Source organism: Macaca nemestrina, chromosome 11 (assembly GCF_043159975.1).
Source record: "Macaca nemestrina isolate mMacNem1 chromosome 11, mMacNem.hap1, whole genome shotgun sequence".
NCBI lineage: Eukaryota > Metazoa > Chordata > Mammalia > Primates > Cercopithecidae > Macaca > Macaca nemestrina.
Genome location: NC_092135.1, coordinates 107,556,010 through 107,574,696, shown reverse-complemented (window position 1 = coordinate 107,574,696; position 18,687 = coordinate 107,556,010). Strand labels below are relative to the sequence as shown.

At 35.1% G+C, this 18,687-nt stretch overlaps 1 protein-coding gene across 33 annotated transcripts in view; it reads right to left on the bottom strand.

Annotated features, from left to right (window-relative positions):
- LOC105481123 (microtubule associated protein 2) overlaps positions 1–18,687 on the bottom strand; it is a 315,665-nt gene that overhangs the window by 145,769 nt on the left and 151,209 nt on the right. For 6 of the 33 annotated variants that reach the window (XM_011740417.3, XM_071073885.1, XM_071073888.1 and 3 more), the window contains exons 1-2: positions 17,137–17,394; positions 16,787–16,854 (exon numbers count right to left, since the gene is read on the bottom strand). The gene's annotated coding sequence lies outside the window, so the exon portion shown is untranslated. Of the gene's footprint in view, positions 1–16,786; positions 16,855–17,136; positions 17,399–17,456; positions 17,583–18,687 lie in introns of those variants that run through there. The other 27 variants (XM_011740411.3, XM_011740415.3, XM_024792664.2 and 24 more) reach the window with 14 other exon arrangements.

Below are 18,687 nucleotides of genomic sequence, written 5' to 3'. Positions count from 1 at the left end.
AGAAAAACCCCAATTAACAGTGGCTTAAACAAAATAGAAATATATAATGAGAATATCTCATATTAAAAATGGCTGCTGAAGCTCCAGTCACTAAGTCTGAATTCCCACCAGAAGAAAGGAGGAAGAAGTGAGGAAGAGCACACTTACTCCATTTAAGTAGTTGATACACATTTTACACTAAACTTCTTTTCCAGCTTACTGGCCAGAACTTAGTCATATGGTCACACAAAGGAGGCTGAAATTCTGGATCTTTTTCTGAATGGCCAAGTATCCATTAATCTCCCAAAAGCAGGAGTCCTATTTTTACTGAGGAATAAAGAGAGAATAGGTATTGGGGGCAAAAGTAATCTATACCACATTAATTATTGGCCTTAGGTATGAGTTAGAAAAAAGACTTGTAAATTGCACCACCTTTTTGCAACAACAGAATATTAAAGCATAAAACACATTAAAATGAACTTGCTTTGAGTTAGCACTTCATGTTTTGCCTAAATCTCCAAGTACATTTCTAAATTTCAATTACCATTCAGATGGGCTAGGTAGGTTAAACAGAGCCTCACCATCAGTAAATATGATTTTCTACTGCAACAAAGCAGCCTCAGCTATGCCAATATTTAAGCATAGTTGTTTATGGTTTCATTTCCTTTACTTTTAATAGGGGCCTAAAAAGCCAAACAAATGCATTTTATTCACATTCCTTTGCATAAGGCCTTGAATTTAAAGTATGTCATGTCACCAGATCCATTAACATTTAACTAGGGTTGGTGACTTATCCTCTGCAAATAGTCAACGTTAGAATGTAATAACTGCATGCAGAAAATAAGAGTGAATAGCAGTCATATATCTAATTGTATATGCATCACGCTGCATACATTCACATGGTGTGCTTTGTCTGTTTGATGTGTTTTCAGTTTATTCCTAAGAATAAAGGCTATCAATAAAGATGCTGTGTTTTCATAATTTAAGGAAAATACACCTTTTATCATATCCACAAACGGTTTCTAGTGCGTTGAAGTAAAAGGTCACTGTGATCCTTAACTTTCTCTCTACATTTAATCTCCTCTTCAATTTTTACAATTAAGCCACTTTACTGTTTTTCTTTTCTTTTTTTTTTTTTTAATTATACTTTAAGTTCTAGGGTACATGTGCACAACATGTAGGTTTGTTACATAGGTATACATGTACCATGTTGGTTTGCTGCACCCATTAACTCGTCATTTACATTAGGTATATCTCCTGATGCTATCCCTTCCCCTACCCCCTACCCCACGACAGGCCCTGGGGTGTGATGTTCCACGCCCTTGTCCAAGTGTTCTCACTGTTCAATTCCCACCTATAAGTGAGAACATGCAGTGTTTGGTTTTCTGTCCTTGTGATAGTTTGCTCAGAATGATGGTTTCCAGCTGCATCCATGTCCCTGCAAAGGACATGAACTCATCCTTTCTTATGGCTGCATAGTATTCCACGGTGTATACGTGCCACATTTTCTTAATCCAGTCTGTCACTGATGGACATCTGTGTTGGTTCCAAGTTTTTGCTATTGTGAATGGTGCCACAATAAACATACATGTGCATGTGTTTTTATAGTAGCATGATTTATAATCCTTTGGGTATATACCCAGTAATGGGATGGCTGGGTCATATGGTACATCTAGTTCTAGATCCTTGAGGAATCGCCATACTGTTTTCCATAATGGTTGAACTAGTTTACACTCCCGCCAACAGTGTAAAAGTGTTCCTATTTCCCCACATCCTCTCCAGCATCTGTTGTTTCCTGACTTTTTAATGATTGCCATTCTAACTGGTGTGAGATGGTATCTCCTTTTACTGGGTGCTTCATGTCCTAATCTTACTGAGAAAGCAGAAACTTTCAATTAACTGAAGCCAAATAAAATCAATAATAGTTTTGTGGCAGCTAATTAGTACCACTAAATTATACTCATTTTAACATAAATATTCATATTCTTAATATTGCCAAGAAAAGGATCACACACATTAAGTCATATATTCTATGCCAAACCTAAATTTCACATTTATTTTTACTTAGCTGAGAGTCTATCAACTACATTCTTGGTCTGCTTTCAACTTTGTCTTTCTGTGAGGTGAAAAATATATCCATGTGCAATTGCTTATTTTAATACTGCTACCACCATATAATTTCTAGTTCTTCTGAATTGTAGAAGGAGTTTTACTTTTTGCCTCTCCTTGGGATCACCTTGTAATTCCTATTCAGTAGGGAAGGGGTTTTCCTGTAACTAATCTCAAGGTTTTCATTTGTTACTCTGGATCCATGAGAAAGTCTTATATATAAAGACAGTTGACATTTATATTCTACATCTTACAATGTGTACTTGTGTGTTCTATCTCAACACTGAGAATTAGATCTTACCATTATTTTACAGAAAATAAAGGCCCAGGAAAGGAATTTTTCCAACCAGGTAGTTAATACTAGAGATAGAGCAATGAAATAATAAGTGCAAAAGATTGCAGTGCAAACATATACTGTTATTATGATTATTCAGAGTAAAAAATATGAAATGTGATCAGTGATAGAATTCTTACACACACACTTCTTCTATTAAGTATCAGTAAATGACAAAATTGTCAAAAATACAGTGTAATCTTAGAAGAAAGTTTGAAGATATTCTAGACATCAAATGCAGATGGGCTGGGACAGAAAGAGAAAAAACACAGGGAAACATGTTTTTTTTTAATAGTAGGACCCCAAAGAAACCTGAGGAAACCCCAAGCTTAGAGTAATCAAATACAGAGTCCTAGAGGACTATGGGAACAACATCATGGCAATTCATTAAGAAACTTATTCAGAACAATTAAGACCCCTCTTCTTCTCCCTTGCTACTACATTTGACCCTTGAAGCCTTCATCCTCAAAATAAGAACTAGTCTTTAATGAAAGCATGTGATCAGTTTTGGAACCTGGGCTAATACAGATAAATCCAGGCAGAACTAAAACACATGGTGGATGTGTGAAGATCTTAATCTGCTCATTGTCAGCTTGCCAGCTCTTTCTCCATACTTCCTCTGGGATGCCTGCTTTTTTTTTTTTTTCATCTGTCACTGAGGCTAGAGTGCAGCGACACAATCATAGCTCACTGCAGCCTTGAACTCCTGGGCTCCAGTGATCCTCTCATATCAGCCTGTCAAGTAGCTGGGACTACAGGCGAGAGCCACCATATTCAGCTAATTTGTGTGTTTGTGTATAATTTATATATAATTATATATTAATTTATATATAATATATATTAATTATATATTAATTTATATATTAATTTTATATAATATATATTAATTACATATTAATTCATATATTATATATAAATATATGTGTATATATAGAATATATATAAATTATATATTATATATAAATTAATATATAATTATATATAAATTATATATAATTTTTATATATTACATATTATTTATTTTATTTATTTATAATTTGTATATAAACAAATTATATATAATTTATATATAGAATTTGTATATATATAATATATACACACATACATATTTTGTAGAGACGGGGTCTTGGTGTGTTGCCCAGGCTGGTCTTGAACTCCTGGCTTCAAGTGATCCTACTGCCTCAGCCTCCCAAAGTGCTGAGTTTACAGATGAGAGTTACTGTGCCCTGCTGACACCTGCATCTTGACAGATTCTGCCCTATGATCCTCAACTAGTTCTTCATTCATTTTTTTAATTAAAAAATACAAGTTAATAAAATAAAAACTTCAAAATTAAGATTTTTGAGAAAAATAAGCAGCACAAACAATAACAATACATTTTAAAAACCACTCTTGAGGAAATAGAGGTAATTCAGGAAAGAAGAAAGAACTTAATTTTTCTCAGAGAGATTTGAAAGAATGTTATTTATATACTTTAAAAATGAACATCCTTTTAAAATGAATTATGGAAAAGTATCAATCAGAAAATAAGAAAGAATTCTTGGAAATTAATATATGACTACCTAATAATTTGAATTTAAATTGATTATATAATTTGAATTGATTTTTAAAAATAGAATTAGCAGGACTAAAGGTAAAGTTGATGATTCAGTTGACAAAAAGAAAAAAAATCCTAGAATGGAGAAAAAGTGAAAAAATGACCGAAAATATTTGAAAAGGGAGACCTTATAGATTCCGGAGGTTCCATATTTATCATTAGGAATCCCCTAATCACAGAACAGAGGCAGGAATAGCAAGAGAAATCAAAGAAGAGCAAACCACAATTCCTTTGAATTAAAAAGATATCATTAAAAACAGTCTGATTGCCAAATCGGTTAAATGATAAAAGACTTTCATCTGGACACATCATTTTCAAGCTGCACAAAATTCCTAAAGCCTACTAAAAAGAAAACCATCAAAGTATTTCACAAAAGAATGAGAACCTGACTTATTTCAGGCTTCATATCAATAACACTGGATGCTAAAATGTAATGGAGCAAAACTGCATAGCTGATCAAATTATCAATCAAGTAAAAGTACCATGTGAATATATAGTTTAAAACATGTAAGGACTCAGATTTATCAGTGACTGGTCACATACGAATAAATGCCTTCAGAAGGAGCTCCAGTCAAACCAAAAGGAAATACAGAAAAGATAACATGAGATAGAAGACACTGGGAGACACGAATATAGCCTAAAATGAGGGTAAGTCAGTCATGACTTGTGGGCCAAATACAGCCACCATCTGTTTTTGTAAATAATGTTTTATTGAAACACAGCCATGCCTATTCATTTACTTATTGTCTATGGTTTCTTTTGTGCTACAATGACAGAGTACATTGTAGCTGCGATAGAAACTGCGTAAGCTGCTGTGATGGTGATTAGATGACCCTCAAAGCCAAGAATATTTACTATCTGCCCCTTTAAAGAAAAAGTGTGCTGAACCCAGCTTAGAAGAAGAATTAGGTTGAAAAGGCATTAAAGTCTCCGGATCTCAACACTTAGAATATTTTCACTTGAAAAGCAGGAGTTGGGAAGACACAAGATTACCTTTACTTTTCAGTGGTTCTGATTACAGTGTTTGATTCAACAGGGAAATATATTTTTCGAATATATTCAAAATATTTTTGAATCAACATAAACAAAATACAGATTGCTTAATTATAAATACAGAACAGAATACATTCATAATAAACTTTGACAATATAAAAATTATAATAACCTAACAAATAGAGGGGAGTGGGAGAAAGTGTTAGTGTGCTAAATTTCTCACTTTTTATTGTAGTAAATCAATAGATACTGTCCAAAGTTAAGAAATGGAAGTATACTATTTACAACTAAAATGGTAATCAGAAGACCTCTTGGGGTATCAAGTATCAAAATGGTTTTCACTGGGATGTGAGATTGGGGGATGCGGACAAGGAGGAAGACTTTCACTTTCTTTTGGCTCTCTTGTTTGGTTTGTTTTTAAACTTTTATTTGTTTACTGTAAGTAGGTATTACTTTAACTTAAAAATGATAATTGTTATTTTTTTTTGACTTTAAATTCTTGTAGAAGGAGATAGAAAACGAACAACTTTGGCATTATTGACATTTCGAGCTAGATAACTATTTATTGCAGAAAGCTGTTCATTGTAGGAGATTTAGCAGCATCCCTGGCCACCTCTACTCATTAGATGTCAGTAGCTCTTGCTCCAGTTATGACAATCAAAAATGTCTCCAGACATTTCCAGATGACTCCTGGCAGAGGGGCCCACAGGTTAGGGAAAAAGCCTTGGGACCAGACAGACCTGAATTTTATTTCAGACCCCACAAACAATTAGCTGTTTGTCTTTGGAAAATGGACTTACCCTTGCTAAACCTCATTTTCCTCTTCTGTGAAATTAAGCTTAAAAACAAAACAAAACAAAAACAAACAAACAAAAAGAAACCAAACAGTCTTATGAGACTTTTTTGTTTTGTTTTTTCATAATCTAGTAAAAAGGTATGTAATTGGCAAATAATATGCATTAAATAAACAGGAGTCATTACTATTTTAACGCTAATTGTAATAATGACCATGAAGAGGACAGTAGCAGGTGGAGTGAAAACTCTGTGCTAAGAATAGTGGGCAAGGAGGAGAGTAAGCCTAGGCCTCAGATGCCTGGGTGAAGGTTCTGGTTATGCTCCAGAGCAGCACTCTTCAATCAATCCCAGTGTGATAATGGAAATGTAATATAATATATAATGTTCTATAAAAAGAATGTGGCTATCAAGTGCTTGAAATGTGGTATGACTAAGGAAGTCAACTTTCAATTTTTAAAATTTTTATTAATTTGAGGCCAGGGATGGTAGCTCACACCTGTAATCCCAGCATTTTAGGAGGCCAAGGTGGGTGGATCACCTGAGGTTGGGAGTTCGAGACCAGCCTGACCAACGTGGAGAAATGCTGTCTCTACTAAAAAAACAAAATTAGCCGGGCATGGTGGCGCTTGCCGGTAATCCCAGCTACTCTGGAGGCTGAAGCAGGAGAATCACTTGAATCCGGAAGGCAGAGGTTGTGGTGAGCCAAGATTGCGCCATTGCACTCCAGCCTGGGCAACAAGAGTGAAACCCCGTCTCAAAAAAAAAAAAAAAAAAAAAAAATTCCTAATTCGAATTTAAATAGCTGCATGTGGCTAGTGGCTACCGTATTTATTAGCTGGTACCGTTTGAGATAGCAAATGAGAGTCACTAAAGGGGGAAAAACACAACTGGAAGGGTGTTCTAGTTTGTCTGGAAGATTAAGGTAGTGATGGTGTTTGGGGAAGGCAGACCAGATAAACACACTTCAGTAGCCCTGGTGTGCTAAGAGCATAGATGGGGTGGTAGAAAGGAGAACTGGGGAAGAGATGGGCAGCTGCACTGAGCATGGCCTTGGTGGACCCATTCCCATGGGTGTCTGCCTCAGGACACCTAACCTATGATGACCTCAGGGGCTGCTTGACCCTAATTCAGCAGCCCCTGAGGTCATCATTTTCTTTATATATGTTCCCCTTCCATGTCTACACCTGAGACCAGAACTGAGATCCAGTTTAAAGTTTTTCTTTACAAGCTCTTTTAATTATCCTAACAACAGGCAAATCACAATGCCTATGTTTTAAAATGTTTCTCCGTAGATGTGCTCTTTTGAAACCTTACTAATTTTTTTTGCTATCCTGAATTCTTACTGAGTTATTTACCATTCACTTAAAATTCTGTGGAACTCAGAACTGAACAATGAGTTCTTATTAATTTATCCTTCTTTCAAATGTGTTTTAAATCAATAATATTTTATTATTTCATTTCCTGTGATATATTTAGCTGTATCTGCTTTTAATGTTGAAACATTTTAAATCATTTCAGTAAAGACTGTGCTATTTTTACTAGTATTTACATAAATCCATGCCACACTAATCCAGACTTGGAAGGGCAGGAGTCTTTTAAGGTAGGGCAATCCACTTAGTAGAGGTTGCCACTGCCTTAGACAGGTTCCTTATTTTAGCAATCAAGTCAGTGCATTATTAAAATATTACAGATTAGGACAATACACTCATTTATCTGCTTTAGCTTCAGAGTAGTAGGAACTAAAGTCTCTGGAGTCAGAACAAGGATGTGTCCCAGGTTTACCATTTTCTAGTGCAGTGACTTCAGTAGGTCACTTGCATTCTTCAAACTTCAGTATTTTCATCTATAGCAAATATAATAACAAGGTCTGCCTTTCCCGTTCCAAACACCATTGTGAGCTTTGGAACACTACATATTAGAAAATATTTCATATTACTTAAAAGTGGTACAGAAGGTTTTTTTTTTGTTTGTTTGTTTTTTTTTTTTTTTTTTTTTTGTCCTTAAAATCTAAATGCATCTTCTTAACTGGTTGCATTATTCTAACAATTTTATAATTCACAGTCTATATTCTGGTTGTGTTTGCGAACTTAACATAGGGAGCTTACTCCATTAAGCATGCACACATTGCATGCTTAATGTAATATATTACATGCATTATTTCTCTTTTATCTCTTGGATTATCCACTTTCCTACCGAGGAAAAGTACAGCCAGAATTACATGAATTTCTAAGGCTCATGAGTTCTTATATGATTTTTAAAATGTTTTGATTGTTAGATCTCATATTTCCTCAAATGTCATCTTGGAAAGTCAATTATTTTAGGAATTTATGCTCCCACTATTTAAAGTATAGGTAGTCTACTTATGTTTTGTTTTTAGATTCTGAAGTACCACAAATTTTCCTAAAGTTATGTTCAAAATTATCTTAATTAGTGGCTCTTGGGCACTATGTCAGAAGAATCCTTAATGCTTGATGTTTCACCTTATTCTGTATATGTTAACATGAAATTTTACCATGAGAAAATCATATAAAAAGCAAGAAAATAGTTTTAAAGAAAACTAAGTACAACCATTGTTCACCTGGGAAATAAAATGTATAAAATGTAAGATCTTCCCAAAAAGAGATGTCATTTCTTAAGTTCCTACACACGGTGAAGAAATATATTTTGGTTATAATGCATTAAATGGAGTATTTTTTCCTTAGTAATTGCCATAGGTGGATCAATGTACATCTGGCTTTTTAAAATGGTCATAATGTAGTCATTAACACCAGGAGAGAATCTGAAAAAAAGGTTAATGCAAACCATCTGAGGCAGACCCAAGTGGAACCCGCAAAACAAAACAACAACAAAAACAAAAAACAAAACTTACTCAGACTTCTATTTTGAGAAAGAGAGACAATCTTGGAAGACCAGAGATGATTCTGTGCTACCCTGAGACTCTTAACAATTGAATGCATGGGTATAGTATTCAAATTCTGCAAATAGTCAATTCCAGCTTGATTATGCAAAGAAGACCAGTGCTGTCCATTATAGAAAGAATAGACTGACACATGCACACACCCATGTACAACACTCATTTTCTTAGCTTCGACTTGGCATGTGCATCTAGAGTAATTTCTAGGTAGACAACATATAGAGTGACATGGTGGCTGTTAACATGGCTTCTCTCCTAAAGGACCTTGCCTAAGTGTTCTTGAGGAAATGTGATTATCCATTTAACTTGACTTTACATAAAAACTAATTTGATACTTCACTACAATTTTAAATTTCTAGTTTCTAAGGACTTTTCCCATGCCTATTTGACTGTTTAAGTACACACCAAATTATAAAATGATGACAAAGTCTAGAGACCTGGTCATGGCATCGTCTAGAGAGAGAACTAGCCCCTTAAGCAAAGGATAAATGCTAACAAGGATGAGGACACCACAGATATTTAACATGCACTTGAGCTATTCTGCCTTGAAGGATGGGTATGTTACATTTATTTGATTTTTTTCTTAGATATTTTATAGCTACAATGAGTGATGTGAAGGTAATCAAACAGGTCAGTGCTCTCAAGTTCCCATAGCTAAAAGAGATGACTAGAGTTACAGTCTAGCACCGGAGGCAGAAAGGTAACATTCCTCCTGAGAGACTCTGTCAAGGCTTTTTATGAATACTTGGCCCCTCTGAACACTCTGATTGTCTACACACAGATGCACTCTCCTGTAGAGTTCTGACAAATCCCTCAGAGGGATGCAGGTTCCTGTCACCAACCAAAACAGTCCACCACAAAAAAAAAATGATTTCAACGGAAAAAAAAAATGCTTTCCTGAAGTCAGAGACTATCTTCTGTTTCCCTATGGCTTTAAGCAGAATCACCCAGGGCTTTTAGTAGGAGTGGGTGGCAAGAGGATGGAAAGTGAAGACTCGGAAGCTTCCCACAGAGGAGTGTGAGAGTGTGATGGATGTCAAGAGCTAAGGGGCCAGAGAATTTAGCAGCTCAGTACTGTGCTGGAAATCCAGGCAGAAAGGACATTAAAGTCCAAAGAAATCATGAGGCAGGAAATAGAACTGGAGTTAAGAAATGGACACAGGGTTATATAGAACCACATCCCCAAACCCAAGCCACTGAAATTCATGATATGGCATAATAAGCACTGAGAATGGGCAGAAAGAATGTAATGCCAGTAGCTCATTTGGGTTGATTTAATGGATTTTTCATAAAACAACAGCTGGAATTTTAAAACTCAGGAGTAGAGAGGCAATTCACTCTTTCCATCAAAGAGGTTTAAAAGTATGCTATGTTGCTGAATAAGAAGAGCTCACTTCAGACTTGCTCACCAACCACTCCTCCAATCATTTCTCATTTTTCTTGAATGGACATTTGCCTTCTAGCCTTTTACTAATCAAAACATGGTCTCCATGGACCAGCAGAATCATTACCCGGTAGCTTGTCAAAATATAGAATCTCAGGCCCCTCTTTAGACTTACTGACTGAGTCTGCATTTTAGTAAGATCCCCAGTTGACTCTTCTCTGCTTTAAAGTTTAAGAAGCAAATATCTTAGCATCTACTTTTACCCTTTTATAATTCATTCTCTGTACAGCTGCCTGAGTAATTTTATTTGTTAGCCCACTGATTAGCTCCACTCTCTAGAAGAAAAGTTCCATAAGGGCAGGAAAAGGGGGTGGAATTGGGTATTCAATTAATATTCATTGAATGAATATCCTTCAGTCTAGGGTAAAGTCAAGATGAGATATTCTAGGTTTCACGTATTTTTTCTTTGCCACTTCAAAAGTCTCACTCTCTTTTCCCTTGCTCTTATTTATAAGGAAGCTACATTTTGCATGGCAAGCCCAAATCCTTGTCCACATTCTTTATACCCTTTCCTTTAGAACATTTTCTATAAATTTGTCCTTTTTCTGATTACACATGTAGCACCCCTCTCTATCTGCCCCTGCCTTTGGCTTGCGATTTTCCATATTAATAAGCAGCAAAAGCCCACTGAAGTCACCACTTTCTTGCTTTTCGTATTTTATCTCTTTTCTTTGAGTTCTGGACTTCTTAAGTGTATTTTCCTATTGTTTTCATATCCTTATTTACTCATTCATTTCTCAAGATCTTGTTTCTTTCTCCACAATTTGACTGGTTAGAGTCAGACCCAGATTTAAAACTAGACCTAAAATACATGTGCAACTCTCTGAGTCTCTGTCCCTTCATTAGTAAAGTGGGTATCATAGAATCGACATCAGAGGTACTGTGATAATTAAAGTGCCTTTCACAGATGCTGGCACATGGCAGGTGCTAACGTAATCTCAGATTCTCCTTGGAGGAAAGCCGAGGCTCATTTTGAAACGACCAAATTTTATCTGTCTAGGAATTTGACAAAATAGAATACAGTGATTTTTTTTGTAACTATCCATTGGAAATTATTTAAAATATTGTGTGAGAGTAATGTGCAAACTATTCCACTGCAGCATTATGGTGATAGCGAAAAACTGGAAACAGTAGGAAATAAAGATGTCCAATCTTTAAGTGAGAGAATAGTATGCAGGTAACAAAATTTGTAAGAAATGCTTAAGACACTGCTGCATGAAAAAAGGCAGAATTCAAAATTATATCCTTATGATTTTGATTATGAAATTTTAAAAGCAATAGGATAAAAAATACATCAAAATGTTTTTAAAGTGTTAACAATAATCTCTGGATTGTGTAATTATGAGTGACTATTATTTCCTTCCTTATACTCTTCTAAATTTTACGAATTTTACAAAATGTGGATTTGTTTTTATAACAAAATAATTATTGAAATAAATAATAAACCAGCAGCATTTTCTTTATTCTCATTCTTCAGTTTTTCTGGAAATTTTGAGTTTTAACTTTGTTTTCTGTAACCTTCCCTGTCCTCTTCTTTCTTTGCTTTTTAAAAAAATTCTTCATTCAACTTTAATTCTTGTCCCTTATTTTGCATCTTAAATGCAGGTACTGCCAAGAGATTCCCTCTGGTCCTCTTCTTATCCTTCTTGTTAATGTCACCCACGCCCTCCCTCCCTAACTTCCCTTCTCAGCTTTGGATCTGCATGTTCTGCAATCTACGAGCCCAGTCCACCCACATATCCAGCCTCATGTCCTAAACATACCTCTTCATTTTTTATTCACGCTCTCACTCATTCATTTAGCATTTATTGGCTGTCTGCTATGTACTAGGCATTTTGCTAGCGACTAGAGATACAATAAAAATAAAAGAACTCTTTCCTCGTGTAGCTCTCAGCTACTTTCTCCCTTTGCTTTTTTCAGTTATCAAATTGAAACTTCAGAGTCACCTTTGAGTCCTTCTGCTGTTCATTCCTCCTACCAATCAAGCAATTGTTCTATTCTGTATATGAACTTGAGCTCAGAAGCATCTTTCATTATCATGACCTCTTTTTCATGTCCACAGTCAATACCCTCTTTGGATTTCTGTTTTTCCCCTGGGATTATTCTATGACAGCTTCTGAAGTGATGCTTTATTCAACATGCTCTCACTCACAGTTCTGATTTATCTCACACAGAGCTATAAAACAAATAATCTGAAAACACAGTTTGATCATAGTAGTCTCCTGCTCAAACTAGTCAATAGATTCCCACTGAATAAGAAACAAATCTCCTCGACTGGCATTCAAAGCCCTCTTCCAATGTATTAAGTTGAACTGAATGAAATTTTCTAATTCAAAAAAGATGAATATTAGCCATTTCATATGATGCAACTTTATTCTCTAAGAGATCTGTTTTTCTGCTCTATACTCTAGAATATGAATGAGATCAGTCTGTGCTTTCCCAGCGTGTTCACTTCCTTTGATTCCTTTGCTAGTGTTTGTTCTTTCTGGAGCTCCTCCATACGTGTCTCCCCCTTGAATACTTCTATTCATCCCCAAGTTCCACCTCAAAACACTCATGCTCTATGAAGTATTTCCTGTTAAGTCCCATTCCAATGATTAGAATTCATGCCCTGTAATGAAGTCGCTTAACAAATTATCCATAATATGGTATATATACACCATGGAATACTATACAGCCATAAAAAGAATGAAATCATGTCCTTTGCAGCAACATGGATGCAGCTGGATCCATTATCTTAAGCAAATTAATGCAGAGCTAAAGAAAACCAAATACCGCATATTCTCACTTATAAGTGGGAGCTAAACACTGGGTACTTGTGGACATAAAGATGGCAACAATAGACACTGGGGACTACTAAAGGGCAGAGGGAAGGAAGTAGGAAGAGTTGAAGATGAATTATTGAGTACTGTGTTCAGTACCTGGGTGACAGAATCATTGATACCCCAAATTTCAGCATCATACAATATACCCAGGTAACAAACCTTCATGTACTCCCTGAATCTAAAATAAAATCTGAAAAAAAAAATGGATTTGTCTTTCTTATGGTACCAATGAGCCTTGGTACCACTTCCTCATCTTATTTTGCTGACTCCAACTGAGCTCCAGAAATGTTCTCCTGTAAATACTCCTTTGCAAGTAGAGAATCTTAATACATATTTGTGTAATTGTTAGCATCTTCAGTGATTTTTCTGAGTTAGTTATCCTTGAGGTTGAATTGGTATTTTTACTCTGCCCATGGCCCTGTTGCCTGCTTGTTTATTTATTTTGGACACCTGAACATTCTTCTGCCATTATTTCACTTTAAAAAGAAAAAAAAAAAACCCAAACACTTGCAAGTTATAACATCAGTTATGCTACATAGCACTTGGTTTCTCTAATTTTCTTATATAGATTATGCAATTCAAAATAACACTTGACTATAATGACATGGAAAAATGCTTTATGAATACATTTATTTTAAAACTTTCTAATTTATCTTTGACGTTCATCCTTAAAGAATAAAGTTCTTCAAGTTAAATATAAAAATTAAAATATAATAGAGCTTGAATATTAGTTAAGTATTTGAGGACATATTCACTTCTACCATAGATAAATAGGATACAGAGAGAGAGAGAGAGATCTTGATTTATACTTGCAGATAAATCAAGATATTTGCAAGTATACTGTTTTAACCTTACTGCATGGAACATGAAGACAATGACTAGGTACCAAAAATATGCTAGAAAAAAAATGTGGTAAAATTTAGTGTTTAATGTGAAGGACTTTGGGGCCAGACTTGGGTTTGCCCAACTGTAGTCTCAATTCATTTATCTGTAAAATGGAGACCATTCTTATCTCCCAGGATTATAGGGAGAGCTAAAGGAGATAATATATGTTAAGGACTTAGGATATTGTCTGTCACATAGTTAATAAAAAATTATACTTTTATTAATAAAAATAAATGACAGCAAGAAAGAACAGTATTCGCTAAAACCATATGATTCTAGAAGTTTCTTGATAGAGTCCTTAAATATATACAAAAGATTCTATCTATCTATCTATCTATCTATCTATCTATCTATCTATCTATCTATCTATCTACCTACCTCTCCTTAAATGCTTTGTTGCTCATTATGGACTGGTAAGTATGACATCATTTCTCAAATTACATTTATAGAGAGGGGTGGGGGGAAAGGCCTCCTCCCCTTTGCTGCAGCAAAATGTTGGCCAAAGACATGAAAAGCAATAAACAATGTCAAGCCTGGGAGTGGTATTTAGGAAGCGTCCATAAGCAAAGCTCAGGCTGCAGTTTGGCATATGTCCCCCAGCTGATGAAAGTGAAAGGGGGCATTTCAAGAATTCTTTCCATTTTAATCTGAAACCAGAAAAATCCTTTTCTATACAGCCTAAAGAAATTTATACACATGGTTTGTCACTTTTATATCCAGTTTAATGATCTAATTATTATTTATTAGAAACATGTAATGAATATTTTGGGTAACTAAAAAAATGACCAGATGTCTGTTTCACAGTGTATAATTTTAAGAAAGGCAAGAACAAAAAATCAATGGGGGAAAATGCTGACAAATTCATTTATTCATGAAATAATTAAATAAATATGTACTGAATTCCTACTGTGACCCAGGTACTATACTATGTGTTAAAAATATAAGTGAAAAAAAAAATGAGTGAAATCAGTAACGGAATTAACCCATCACAATATTGACTAGAAAAACCATGATATAGGTCCCAGAATTTGACTCCAGTAGTCAAATTCTGTTCTGATTTGACCACTCAATCTACTATTTTAATAAATTCATTTTTTATTATATGCATTTTGTCAGCATAGCGCTAGATGAATTTTTAACTGGTCCTCCAAAATTTAGATGCCAGAGGCCTGTTGGTGAGATCGTATGCCCCTTCTTCCAATATCCAGACAAATCCTAACAGAACTTATTAGTTCCTATTGACAACGCATTGGAGTCATTTTTTAGCAGTTAAATAATTTCACCCTTTTCCAATTCATACACATATCCTAAAGTTCAAAATTAATATAATGAGTTGCTGAATGAGTCTGAAGATTAGGAAATAGATCTTCATGTGAAATATATGCTCTCTGGATTTAATTAGTTGGGAAAATACCAAATAGATTTTTTTTCCACCAAACATAAATATTTTGACTTACTTTGAGTGAAATCTTTTAAAAAGACAGAGTGGTCTCAAGAGTTTTACAATATCTAGGAGAAACAGTCCTGTTTGGGGGATTTCATACACGATTCCACTGAGTAATTTCTGAGGAAGAAGTGCAATATAATTTTATGTGTCTCAAGACTAGTATTAGCTTTTGTTCAATATCTGAAATAATGCAATTTCCTTTCTTAGAACACACTGATTTATTTTAACGAATTCATTCTCCTGTTCAAAAATCTTTATGTGATGCTGCCTACACTCTGGAAGGCTGAGGACAGTGTCATCTACCCCTTCCCTCTCTCTCCCATAATAATTACCTACAGCAGCAAGGCTCTTAAGAAGTGCTTGTGGAATGAATAAATTAAGGTTCTCATGATTATACATTGCAGATATTAACAAAGGACAATGTATTACTCTGCTACAAATATTCACACTCACAGGTGTACACTCACATACTTACAATATTTCAGGGTAAGTAGTTGGACATTATTTTCAGGTATATTTTTTAAAAACTAAACTAATTGTGTAAAATGCTTTGGACCGACAGTCTGGAGAGGAAATATTATACGTAGATCCCAAAGAAAGGCTTAAAAGGTGTTACTGATCTTCTTCTCAGCAGGGCAGAAAATGTCTTCCATTTTTTAAAGGCAAATTACAAATATAGGTTTTATTGACATTAATAGGTGTTAAAGACGGTCTTAAAGAAAAGGTAATATCCATAGTAGCCATCTCAAATCAATATATATTCTGATGCTGAATTTCAAAATTAATGTTTTTCATGTAAGGCATGAGGCCCAGGATCAAATGGATTCAAGTGCATTCATGGTAAGATGAAGGATTACTTTCTTATGCTGTCAATTCCAAATAAAGCAAATGTAAAATAAGTTCTTTCAAGAACTAACAACCTCGACCTTTAAATATATCCACTGCTAAAGACTGAAATGTAGATAAAGAAGTTACAGTATTTTATTTGTAAAGCCAACAATACTGAGTCATCCCTGGGCTTTCGTCTCTAGCACCCATTCTACCTGGGAAGGGCAAGGCATTTCATTTAACCATTTAAACAAATCACTTAGCAGGATTCGTTCAGATAAAATCATTACTTAGCATATTTCTCTTAAATTCAAATTAATGAATTTTCATTTAGATGGAGAATTTTGGACTTAAAATAAAGCTGTTACAACGATAAAATCTCCAAATAAGCCAAAAACGTTGATATTTGTTAATAACTTGCAACATAGGCAAAAGATACAATTTTTTAGTCATCTTCTAATCAAAACAACCTTAGATAATAGAAGTATCTGCATAGAAAATGGTATATGCAATAGACAATGATCAACTTAAGCTTAAGGATGAAAGACCAATCATAGATAAATTAATTTAAATAAAAACATTCCAATTCTCCCCTGATTTTCCCTCATTAAAACATCCAAACAAAACATGTGGTACCTTTTAATTTTCTGAATGAGTAGCTCCCAATCAATGCTTCCTCGGTTAGAGACAACAAGCTGAAGAATCTACCGGAAAAAAAAAAAAAGAAAGAAAAAATATGTATGTGTATGGATTTGTTAACTAAATATAAAAAATTATAACTCACCAGTAAGCAAATACATTCTTTATACTCAAATAATAAATCTATGCCTGGAGGTCTGTAGCACAAAAAAAATGCAGTACTCGAATATTTAGGAAGCTCAATAATGAATTTTAAAACATCTTTACTCTGAGATTACATAAAGCACATCCTTTGAAAAACGAATTAAAAATGAAACAAAATAAAATTAAAAGCCCCGAACCATTACCAGCGCATATGCAGCAAAACCACTGAATTCTAGCCTTTGAGAACTGCTGCAGAATCCTTCTCCGGGAGCATTATCCCCACAGGCTGGCTCTCTGGCTCTCTAGCTCCAGACAGACGCAGTCTGCAAGCCACCAGCTCGTGTCTGTGTGTACCGGGGAAAGGGAAGCTGCAAATTAGAAGAAGTCCCCGCAGTGGCGAACAGGAAAATAAGGCGAGTGGGAGAGAGGGAGAGAGCTCACTAGCCTCAGAATTTTCGAGAATGATGACAAGCTACTCAGCTCCGCCATCATTCACTGACAATAGGATGCAGCCCTCACTTACGATTTAGCGGTTTGCCATAGGGGCTTCTGGTACCAAATGCCTGACAGGCATTTTAATTGCCTCCATCCAAGTGTGTCCCCAGGAGTCGAGTCTATCAGCCTATGAATGTCATCATCTGGTCTCTTTTGTGTTAATGCCAGACACACACACACACACACACACACGCACGCACGCACACACACACACACCACTTAAATACAGAAACAGTTTTCAGGCATACAGGATTACAAACAAGTTAAGCTACACAAACTGGACATCACTAAATACTAATTTATGAGAATTTTTATTGTCTGCATTAAGGACATCAGAGATTTGTCATTGGCAGATAATTACAATATTTTTAAACTATCGCATATTGCTTATTTATGTTCCAAAATAAATATGTTCATTAAAGAAATGCATATTTTTATGTATATTTTTCTGCAGAAAATTCAATACCCTTTTAACAGTTATAATTATGCACTTGGCCATGTTTTCCTTACAAGAGAGAAAACAAAAAAAAAAACAAAGAGAATTAGAAAACCAGGGCCAATATGTGATTTCTGGGGGCAATCTATTTTATTCCATTTACATACAAAAGCAAAAGGAGGTGGCAACAAGCTTGGTCCTAGGACTTTTCAGTCCCTGAGGGCCCAGGCAGAGAATATGATCTTTGGCATAATCTGTATCCCCTCCATGTTAGCAACTGAAATTAGCAGTTGAATATCCCTGTTTTACAGTGCCCCTTGTGTAGGGAGGTTAAGTGTGGAATAATTCCCTGCATTTATTTCCTGAAGAAAAGGGAAGGAGAAAAATGTCAATAAATAAATTAATTTTTACAGCATTGTTAGCAACCTGAACCAGTGAATGGAGCAAAATTCGATGAGAACCAAAAAGGCCAGCTGTGAAGAAGGTTGCTGGGAAGAAGCATCACCATGGTTACGGGAAACAGAAAGTCTTGATGGCAGAGGAGAGAGAACGAGACTACAGGGAAGGAAATTGAGAGACAGATGATATGTTTCTTTTCTTTTTTTTCTTCTTGAAAGAATAGCTTCTATCAGTTTTATACTGTATTTTGAATTCATTAAGATAAATTTGCATTCTCCTTGAGCCACCTTTCTGCCCCATTTTTTAATCACTAGCTAATTTTGCTTTCATAAATATTCAAATTACAGTTCTTTTGTATGAGATCAATTCTGCTACCGCTTGCCTCTGTCCAAATACTGGCTTCATGGAAACCACTTAGCCTAGT